Source organism: Pangasianodon hypophthalmus, chromosome 4 (genome assembly GCF_027358585.1).
Source record: "Pangasianodon hypophthalmus isolate fPanHyp1 chromosome 4, fPanHyp1.pri, whole genome shotgun sequence".
Classification (NCBI taxonomy): Eukaryota; Metazoa; Chordata; class Actinopteri; order Siluriformes; family Pangasiidae; genus Pangasianodon; species Pangasianodon hypophthalmus.
The window spans coordinates 588,250-599,103 of NC_069713.1; the positions used below are offsets into that span (position 1 = coordinate 588,250).

At 43.9% G+C, this 10,854-nt stretch overlaps 1 protein-coding gene across 2 annotated transcripts in view; it reads right to left on the reverse strand.

Annotated features, from left to right (window-relative positions):
• LOC128318065 (uncharacterized) overlaps positions 1-10,854 on the reverse strand; it is a 147,165-nt gene that overhangs the window by 93,296 nt on the left and 43,015 nt on the right. The gene's annotated exons all lie outside the window — the stretch shown is intronic.

Consider the following 10,854-nt stretch of genomic DNA (forward strand, 5'->3'; position numbering starts at 1 on the left):
GGGGAGGCTGTCTGTTACTAAAGGAATGAGATGTGTGGAGTAATGAATCAAACAGAAACCGAAAATGCTTATCAGAAAAACTTTAGTGAGGAATTATGTCCATCAAAACACTCGACTGCTTTTCATATTTACAGTGACGACAGAAACGTCAAAGAGTAAGGGAGATGATATTTACAAGTTATATACTTTTAAAAACCTCAACAGTGTGAGACATGAGCGGAGCTGAAAGCAAAGAAATTAATAAAACAAAACACTTACTAACTCCAACCAATTCAACGCTAATCTAAACAAAGAAAAAGAAAAGAAAACAAATCTTCAGCGTAAACGCCAACTAACTACTCTCACTAACAAAACATAAATACAAGCATTAGCTCCCGCTCCTATCCTAGTGTTTTTATACAAGCGATATTCTACATGTTGCTTTGTGTAGGTCACGTGACATACTAACCTCATCTCAACACTATGAGTCAAGAGATAAATCCAACCATCAACTCTTAAAGAGAGAAAGGGAATCAGATCACAGCACAATCGGGCAAACAGCCAGAGTCAAATCAGAGGCGAGTAAATACAACATGTAGAGTAAAGGGAGCGATCAGAAATAACTCAAGATAAACTAACAAATCATAATTGCACCAGAAACTCGAAAAGGATGGACAGCGTGACAAACAAGCGAGAACTATCAGCAAAGGAGAAACACACTCTCCCGTCTTACGTCATTTCCGAGTCCTTATAGTAGACTGGGGGTGCCTGATTGGTTCAGAGATGGGTTTCGTCATCACGTTGACAGAAGATCGACCGGTCGGTTGTCCAATCACAGGATCTAAAAGTGGTAACAGTCAAAACAAGGCAGATAGAAAAAGACAAACCTCCCACAATATTACGGGACGTAACAGTGCACAGGGGCATTGTCATGCTGGAACAGGTTTGGGCCTCTTACTTCCAGTGAAGGGAAACTGTAATGCTACAATACACAAAGACATTCTATACAATTGTGTATTTCCCAAGTTTGGGGATGAACCACATATGGGTGTGATGGTGTGATTAGATAACTGCATAAAAGTGCACTTGTACAGGTGTTCCTAATAAAGTGGACAGTGAGTGTAAATTGGTAATTAAAAAAATTAGGGTGGTCAAGGCTTGGAGTCGCAGAAAATTCATAATGTCCATTTGGGGTCGTTTGTCAGAAAAGTGTTGGAACCCCTGATGGAACAGGTTTGGGCGAACGCGCACAACATGATGAATATTTATGAGCCCAGCAGCCTATCAGGCGTTAGCGCGCCACTCTTTGCTCTCTAACAGATTCAGGGATAACTATTCTAACTAGCTGTTATCTAACGATAAACATTAACTAAAGCTGGCTACATAAAATACCACTAATGCCTAGATTCATGAGAGGTCAGCTGATGCGTTAACACGTCACAGAAATGCAGTGATGTCATCAGCTTCCCAGCGAGTGTGTTTTGGGAAACAGTGAAATGACAGCAGCAGGAGCTTATGGCAGCGTCGCAGCTCTCTACTTCAGCGGCGCTGGCGTGACAGACACTGACCTGCTGACAGCAGGTGATCTACCTGAGGGAGGACCTGAGCCACACCAGAAGTCGTCTTTGACGATCGTAAGTTAATGTTCATCAATAGATGTAAATATTTTAGAAAACTTTTAGTATGTTTTTAATCTCAGACCTCATTATTGTTAGTCTTTTTCTTTTCCACAGAAACACGGAGTGACCAATAATGTCTCAAGCGCCATCACCCTCCAATAATTCTCTAAGTTCTGTTTACTGTGAAAAATATGCGTTTTCATTCGTGTTGGAATCGACCCGTACGACTGACTTTCATCTGTGGAGCACAGAATGCGTTATTAATAGGATCAGCTGTTATTTCTGTATAATTCTAGAGGTTACGTGTGTAAGACTTGACATTTTTATAAATGAGCCGCTGAAATACAGTTTCACTGTGTAACTGATGTCTTTTTCTTTTAGGGAGGAACTCCTCAGCAGAGCCACAGCACAGCACTGAATGCTAAAGGCTTTCCCCTGTAGAACACTGATTACAATTTTACACCTTTGTAAGCTTTTGTATCTCAGCAGAGAGGATTTGTAAATGCGTGGATGAAACCTACATGGTGAGGAATAACACCATCAGAACAGATCTCAGTGGAAATAAGACAAACATGTTGCCTGTGCACTTACTGATGCACATGAATTAGCCTACTGTTGAAGCAAAATGACTTAAAATATTTTCACACGTTACAGGCGAAGTAATATATTTACTTTTTCTTCTTTAAAATGTTGCTATATTTATATTTTACATCATTTCTCTTTTATGAAAATTACATGTAATCCCAAAATGCCATGTTTTATTCAGAGCCTTTGTTGGAGTTTACAGGTATCATAGAGGTGCAGTTATGGGAACGCTCCTGCTACAAGACGAGATGCTCTGGAATCGGTTTCACTGTTTCTGAACTGGAGGATTTTTATTGCAGGTTTTCTGGGAGCCCCAGTTAAAGACATCGAGAACTTACAGATGTCGGCCTTAACGTGTCAGCGTGGATAGACGTCTATTCCAGTCCTGTCTACACCACACCAGACTTCTCTCTGCATTGTGTAGATGGCTGACTACCACCAAGTTCTCTTCAGGTGTATAGAAACATAACAAAGGGACCAACTGAATACTGCAAGAGCAAAGAACTTGCCAAAGGAAACTGCAAAGGAAAATAATTTATCCACTATATTTCTCTGTGCTCTGTTTTCAAGGGTAACATTTATTTATAAAGTGTTTACTGTGTAAGGTAGAGTTTAAAAATCCTGTGATCTACTGACACTAATGTTGTTCCACACCTGTATGTGTTTCTTTTGTGGAACACCATTCCTCACCATTCATGTATTTTATAGAAGAAAGAGGCAGTGATAGTGAATGGTGACTGAGGCTCTTAACGTTCTGCCTTACATCTCCTTATAAAAGTCAGACAGGTTTGGAACAAAATAAGAGTGTGTATATTATGACAAGTTTCATTTTGGGGTAAACTATCTCTTTTAATTTGTAACTTTGAGACTAGTGATATTAGCCTATAATTTATTTTTATTAATCTGTTTGTGAATGCATGGATGTGAAGGCATTTTTCTATATTTGGCTATTTAGTCTTAAGATTTATATACTGCAGAAAGTTTATTCTGAAGATGTATTTGTAAAACAGTGAGTAACGGAATGTGATGTGTGTTTAAAAAATTACTATATATATATATATATATATCAGCTGATTTATTTATTTATTTGAGTATTTGTGAGTTTAAAAACAAGTAGAAAATGCGTTGATTGTGTGAAGTCGTTTCAGCGTACATTAAGCAAACCAATGACATCGCTTCTGCGTTTGTTTTGAGTGGCGTGTACGACACTGGTTCAACACGACTTCGATAAGCAAAAAGATGTTGGATCAACGTCACAGATCAACGCTGTTTCCATGCCGACAGAGAGAGACATCGATTCTGTGTTGCTTCTGTGTCAGTTTGCTATCTGGGTTTATACATATTTTCTGATCTAGTTACCGTAATAAAGTAAACAAAATCAAAGTCAAAGTCAACTTTATTGTCAATTCTGCCACATGTCCAGCACATACAGAGAATTGAAATTATGTTACTCTCAGACCCTAGGTGCATACAGATAACACACACACAAAAAAAGGATGTAAAAATACAAATGGAAATGCAAATGGATACATATAAATAGAGTATAAATGTAGCTCTACAAGGCACAACAGATAGAGTGCAAACAGTGCAAATGTAAAGTGAGTAGTGCAAAGAGCTTATCAGACTGGTAAAGTGACAAAGTAAACTGTCAGAAGAGGTAGTTTACAGTCCAATGCTGTATGAGGTAGAGCATAGACTAATGCTGCACAGGTGACTGGTGCAGGTCCTGGGGAATGGACCTGGACCATTACATCTTCAATACACTTGGTGATGTAGGCAGTGACAGACTCTGTGTACTCCTGGAGATCAGTGGTGTTGTTGTATGTGGCAGCTTGCTTAAACATATTCCAGTCTGTGGTGCTGAAACAGTCTTGAAGAGCCTCTGAAGTCCCCTCTGGCCACACCAGTATTTGTTTGCGAACTGGTTTGGCAACTTTAACAAGCGGTCTGTATGCAGGCATTAGCATGACAGTGATGTGGTCTGAGGCACCAAGGTGGGGGAGGGGAAGAGCCTTGTAAGCTCCTCTCTGGGTGGTGTAAACAAAGTCCAGTATGTTGTTTCCCCTAGTGTGTTGATATATTTTAGGAAACTCACTCTTTAGGTCTGCATGGTTGAAATCCCCAGCCAAGATGAGAAATGCATCAGGGTGGGCTGTCTGCTGCTCACTGATGTGCTGGTATAGTTCATTCAGTGCCTCACTCCTGTTGTTGTTACTGGAGCTGGGAGGGATGTATACAGCAACGAGCAGTATGGCTGTATATTCCCTCGGTAGATAGAACAGACGGCACTTAATAATCATGAACTCCGCCAGGGGTGAACAGTGTCTGCAGCTGACAACAGCGTCACGGCACCAAGCATCATTGATGTAAGCACAAAGCCCGCCGCCGCGGGACTTACCTCCCTCGATGAGAACTCTGTCTGCACGATAGCATGTTAGCTGGTCGAGCTGAATGGCAGAGTCCGGGACGCTGTTGCTGAGCCATGTTTCCGTGAATACAAAAACACAACAGTCTCTTACAATCCTCTGAGTGGAGCGCAGTAAACGGATGTAGTCCAGTTTATTTTCCAAAGAGCGTACGTTGGCCAGTACGATGGTGGGGATCGCTGGCTTGTGTGGGTTAGCCGCTAGCCTAGCCCGGATACCTCCAGGCTTATCCCCCTCTTCTGCTTCCTTTCACGCCGCTTGTGGCGCATCCACTGTGGGCGAGATACAGGAGTGGGGGTCGGTGATGGAATAGACCTCCGGAGCAGACCGAGGTCACGCAGCTCTTTTTAGAGTTTAACTCTAAAAATGTGGTTCTACCGACGACGACCAGAAACTCACGACTGTATACACGCTTAAAGACAGACAGACGTGACGAATACTTACAATAACACTGCAACTTACAAGATAAAAAACACGAAAACACCGTTCCGTCGGGAGAGAGAGAAGCTGCAGCGTGTGCACGCGCCGCCATCTTGAAGTTAAAATAGTTGCAGTGTTGTTATGTAGCAATATCCATGCACGCAGAGGCGTATCTACAGAGCAGGCAAGGCCAGCAATTACCTGCTGCCCCGCATTCTGAGAGGCCCCTGAGGGCTGATCTTTTAAATCATCAGAAATTTTCATCTTAAAATAATGTGCAGCAACATCTCAGCAACCCCCTTTAGGGGCACTGTCTCGTTTGTGACTTGTTTATGCTTCTGCGCCACCCCTTCACACTCGAGTCGCACAAGCTTTAACTCCTGAAGATGAAGAGGACATACTGTACCTATCTGGGAGCCAGAAGCGCAAGAGAAAACAAGAAGAGGAGGAAAAGAGGAAACAGGACAGCGGTAAGTGATGGAGATAATGAGGAATGAATTAAGGATAATTAAAGACAAACCCACATCTTGTTGTCCAATTTCAGTTTTAGTTCACCTTATTATTTGCAAGATGAATTACTGGTGCTAGTTAGCTAGGGTTAGCATGTTTTGAGTAGAGTTAGCAGTTCTTAATGTGGGCTGAAATGCAATAGATGTTACCTGGAATGATGTGCAGGACACCGGCGGTGCTGCTTGGAAAGTATCAGTGCTGTACTGTGTCTCTTGCTCCTGTGGATCAATACTGTACGTTAGTGAATATGTTAGTTAATATTAGTTAACATGACATTAAACCTAATTTACATGTAGACAGATCATCGTTTATTTAAAAATCCAGTTTAAAACCAACAACACACCGAGGTGCTACTAAAATCACAACTGCTTACCTGTTCTTCAGGTGACAATGGAGTAATGTCCTTTTTTCCCTTCTCTTTGTGTTTTCTTCAAACTTCAGAGCAAAGGAGACAAAACAAACATCTGCTGAACACGAACCTGCTGCTGAACCTGCAGACAAAAGCAACCAGAACTTCAACCAGCAACAAACCCCCACAATCCTAAACTACAGCGATATACAACGATGCAAAATAGAAAATAATTCAGCAACAAACCCCCACAATCCTAAACTACAGTGATATACAACGATGCAAAATAGAAAATAATTCAGCAACAAACCCCCACAATCCTAAACTAGAGCGATACGCGACGATGCAAAATAGAAAATAATTCAGCAACAAACCCCCACAATCCTAAACTACAGCGATACTCGACGATGCAAAATAGAAAATAATTTAGCAACAATCCCCCACAATCCTAAACTACAGCGATACGCGATGACGCAAAATAGAAAATAATCCCCCATGGTGCGTGTCGGTACCCTTACTCCTGTATAGTCCTGCGTGGTGCGCGTCGGTACCGTTACTCCCGTATAGTCCTGCGTGGTGCACGTCGGTACCCTTACTCCCGTATAGTCCCGCGTGGTGCGTGTCGGTACCGTTACTCCCGTATAGTCCCGCATGGTGCGCGTCGGTACCGTTACTCCCGTATAGTCCTGCGTGGTGCGCGTCGGTAGCCTTAGTCCCGTATAGTCCTGCGTGGTGCGTGTCGGTACCATTACTCCCGTATAGTCCCGCGTGGTGTGTGTCGGTACCGTTACTCCCGTATAGTCCTGCGTGGTGTGCGTCGGTACCGTTACTCCCGTATAGTCCTGCGTGGTGCGCGTCGGTAGCCTTACTCCCGTATAGTCCCGCGTGGTGTGTGTTGGTACCCTTACTCCCGTATAGTCCTGCGTGGTGCGTGTCGGTACCATTACTCCCGTATAGTCCCGCGTGGTGTGTGTCGGTACCGTTACTCCCGTATAGTCCTGCGTGGTGTGCGTCGGTACCGTTACTCCCGTATAGTCCTGCGTGGTGCGCGTCGGTAGCCTTACTCCCGTATAGTCCCGCGTGGTGCGTGTCGGTACCATTACTCCCGTATAGTCCCGCGTGGTGCGTGTCGGTACCGTTACTCCCGTATAGTCCTGCGTGGTGTGCGTCGGTACCGTTACTCCCGTATAGTCCTGCGTGGTGCGCGTCGGTACCGTTACTCCCATATAGTCCTGCGTGGTGCGCGTCGGTAGCCTTACTCCCGTATAGTCCTGCGTGGTGCGCGTCGGTACCGTTACTCCTGTATAGTCCTGCGTGGTGCGCGTCGGTACCGTTACTCCCGTATAGTCCTGCGTGGTGCGTGTCGGTAGCCTTACTCCCGTATAGTCCTGCGTGGTGCGCGTCGGTACCGTTACTCCTGTATAGTCCTGCGTGGTGCGCGTCGGTACCGTTACTCCCGTATAGTCCTGCGTGGTGTGTCTCGGTACCGTTACTCCCGTATAGTCCCGCGTGGTGCGTGTCGGTACCGTTACTCCCGTATAGTCCCGCGTGGTGCGCGTCGGTACCGTTACTCCCGTATAGTCCCGCGTGGTGCGCGTCGATACCCTTACTCCCGTATAGTCCCGCGTGGTGTGCGTCGGTACCGTTATTCCCGTATAGTCCTGCGTGGTGCGCGTCGGTACCGTTACTCCCGTATAGTCCTGCGTGGTTATTTAATTAAATATCTCTCTGTAGTCACTAATGCATCTTTTATTTAAATAACACTTTAACAGTTCACTTTATTGCCATTTACAGTAGCTACATGTCTCTCCTCAGTGTAGTCGTGTTTATCTACTGAACTCCAGAATAAAGACCTCAGCAGCAGGTAAATTAAAGACAACACTGACCCCTACTGGCCTGTCTGTGACATTACACATTAAATCCACACTGTATCCCTCAGTTACACAGTTTATAACGAACACATGCTTTGTGTGAATCTTTAATCATAATGTTAATGATAACCTGAGGTAATTTATACCTGTTTACACTTTATAAATATTTCGATACAGGTGTGCTAATAGCGTTATTTTACTGCCACACAAATTTAGATTAAAAAAAAAGTCTACGTTACTAGGGAAACTGTGTCCCTTAGCAACCAGGGAACCAATCAGGAGACGCCTTTAACCTGCAGCACTTGTTTTCTTGCACTGACAAACATGAGGCTCGACAGATCGCTGGATAGATAGAGGGATGAATGGACAGATATATAATTAGATAGATACATAGATAGATAGATACATAGATAGATAGATAAATGAATGGATGGAGGGATGAATGGATAGATAGATAGATGTTCGTTATTCATCCCAAAGGGGAAATTTAGTATAAATATAGTGAAATTCCACACAGGAACCCAGGAACAGGATCAAACTCGGAGGAAAGCGCTACAATAGGCTAGTGTCACTGTGATTGACAGGGGAGAGAGAGTATGCCCCTCCCACCCAGAGAGCACAGCCAGTTTAGCCCTCTTGTACTCTCGGCCACGAACGGCTGTGGCACTGTGGGACTTAAACTCGTGATCTCCAACCGAAAGCAGGGTTTTTGATGTTCCTTACCAATAATCTCCAAGTATTCAGTATAGTATAAAGTATATACTGCAGGTGACTAAGTCATAATATTGCACATTGAACAGTAGTTGAGTAAGTGACCAGAGATAGTAATTGCACATTTACATTCTACATTTAGTGCATTGAGAGTTTAGAGTCCTGATAAATAAAGTGATCAGGTGATAGTATTGCACATTGACATTCTACATATGATATAAACAGCAAGTGTAGACAAAAGTAGAGAAATAAGTCACTGGAGTTGGACACAGTGATCAGAGGTAGTACTGTACATTGACAGTTAACGTTTAGTGAATTTGTGGGTTTATAGTCCTGATAGCATTAGGGAAAAAACTGTCCTGAAAAGCGAGTGGTCCTTGTTCTTAAGGATCTGTACCGCCTGTCCGAGGGCAGTAGATCAAACAGGTGGTGGCCTGGGTGTGATGTGTCCTTGATGATGTTTTTGGCCCTAATGAGATATCGGGAGCAGGCAATATCTTCCAGCAAGGGTAGTGAGCAGCCAGTGATTTTTTGTGTTGTGTTGATTATCCTTTGGAGGGCTCTTGTCTGCTGCAGTGCAACTGGAGGGGCAGTGGTAGCTCAGTGGTTAAGATGTTGGACTACTGATTGGAAGGTCATGAGTTCAATCCCCAGCACCATCAAGCTGCCACTGCTGGGCCCTTGAGCAAGGCCCTTAACCCACAACTGCTCAGTTGTATAAAAAAAAATGAGATGTAAGTTGTTCTGGATAAGGGTGTCTGCTAAATGCTGTAAATGTAAACTGGAGTACCACACCAAAATGCTGTATACTACCATGCTTTCGATGGTGGAGTGGTAAAAGGCCACCAGCAGCTTGCACTCCAGGTTGTTTTTTCTGTGCACTCTGAGGAATTGTAGCCGTTGCTGTGCCTTTTTGATGATTGCTAAGGTGTTAGCAGACCAAAAGAGGTCATCAGATATGTGGACACCCAGGAATCTGTACCTTGTCAGATACTCCGTCAGGGCCAGCATCCTTTCTTGTCTTTACGGTTTTGAGCACTTGTCTCTCCTCCCATTCCTGTAGGGTGAAATGGCAGGTGCTAGAGGTTGGTGGTGGCATTGAATTTGCATTGGCCCCAGTGACCTCAAAGCAGGCAAAGAAATGGTTAAGTTCCTCAGCCAGTGAGGCATCAGCATAGATGGTGCTGTGGTTATTGTTCTTGTAATTGGTGATGCTCTGAATTCCCTGCCACACTCTTCTTGGGTCTTTGAGCAGTGACTGGACCTCACTTGTCATCCACTTGTTATCCAGTTTTTCTGAATCTTTTTGTCGACAGTGACATTGTCCGTGCAGTTTTTAATATAAAACAATACAGTTTCTGTGTATTGCCCCAGGTCCTGCTGTTCAAAAACCTCCCAGGCTGTACATTTCAAACAGTCCTGCAGTTGAGAGAGAGCTCCCTCAGGCCAAGTTTTTATGATCTTTATGACTGGCTTTGTTTTCCTCAGCGGGGTGTATACAGGGAGAAGGAGCAGTGAACAGTGACCTGACTGTCCTAGGTAGGGGAGAGGTGCAGCCCTGTAGGCATTCTTTATGTTGGAGTACACATGGTCCAGTGTATTTTTCCTTCTGGTTGCACACTTATCATATTGGGTGAAATTAGGTAGTACTGTTTTCAGGCACGTTTGATTAAAATCACCCGCTATGATGTACACTCCGTCTGGATGAGTTCGTCGGTGTTTATTTACGGTAGTGATTAGCATTAGCGTCTGCTGGAGTGTACACAGCAGTCACTATCACTGCTGTTAGCTCTCTTGGTAAATAAAATGGTTTACAAATAACCGTCAGCATTTCTAAGTCAGGGGACCAGTACCTGTCTATGATTTTACCAATCATTGTGCACAAAGATGCAAAGTCCCCCTCTTCTGCTCTTACCCGAGTTTTTGTTTCTGTCCTGCCAGTGGATTGTCGTCCTGCTAGCTGAATCGCAGCATCGGGAATTAGCGCGTGAAGCCAGGTTTTGGTTCATTCACATTACCATCACGCAGCAATCCCGAACGAGACGATTTGCTGTGATTTGTAGCTCCAACTCATCCATTTTGTGTGTCATAGATCTGGCTTGGTGAGAAAGATGCTCGGAAGTGGTGGTTTAAACGGTTGTTTACATAGCCGAATAAGTAGGCCTGCCCGGCATCCTCGTTTTTGTTTCCTCTCCCCCCGCTGCCTCCTCTGGCTTGTTCATTAAGGATCTAAAACCAGACCTGCATTTCTGTAAAGCTGCTTTAGCACAATGTCTATCGTTAAAAATCACTATATAAATAAAATTGAATGGAGTGAAATCTGGCCAGTCTGGGTTTATATCAGATGTGATCTCACAGCACAGGTGAAATAACATCACAGTCTG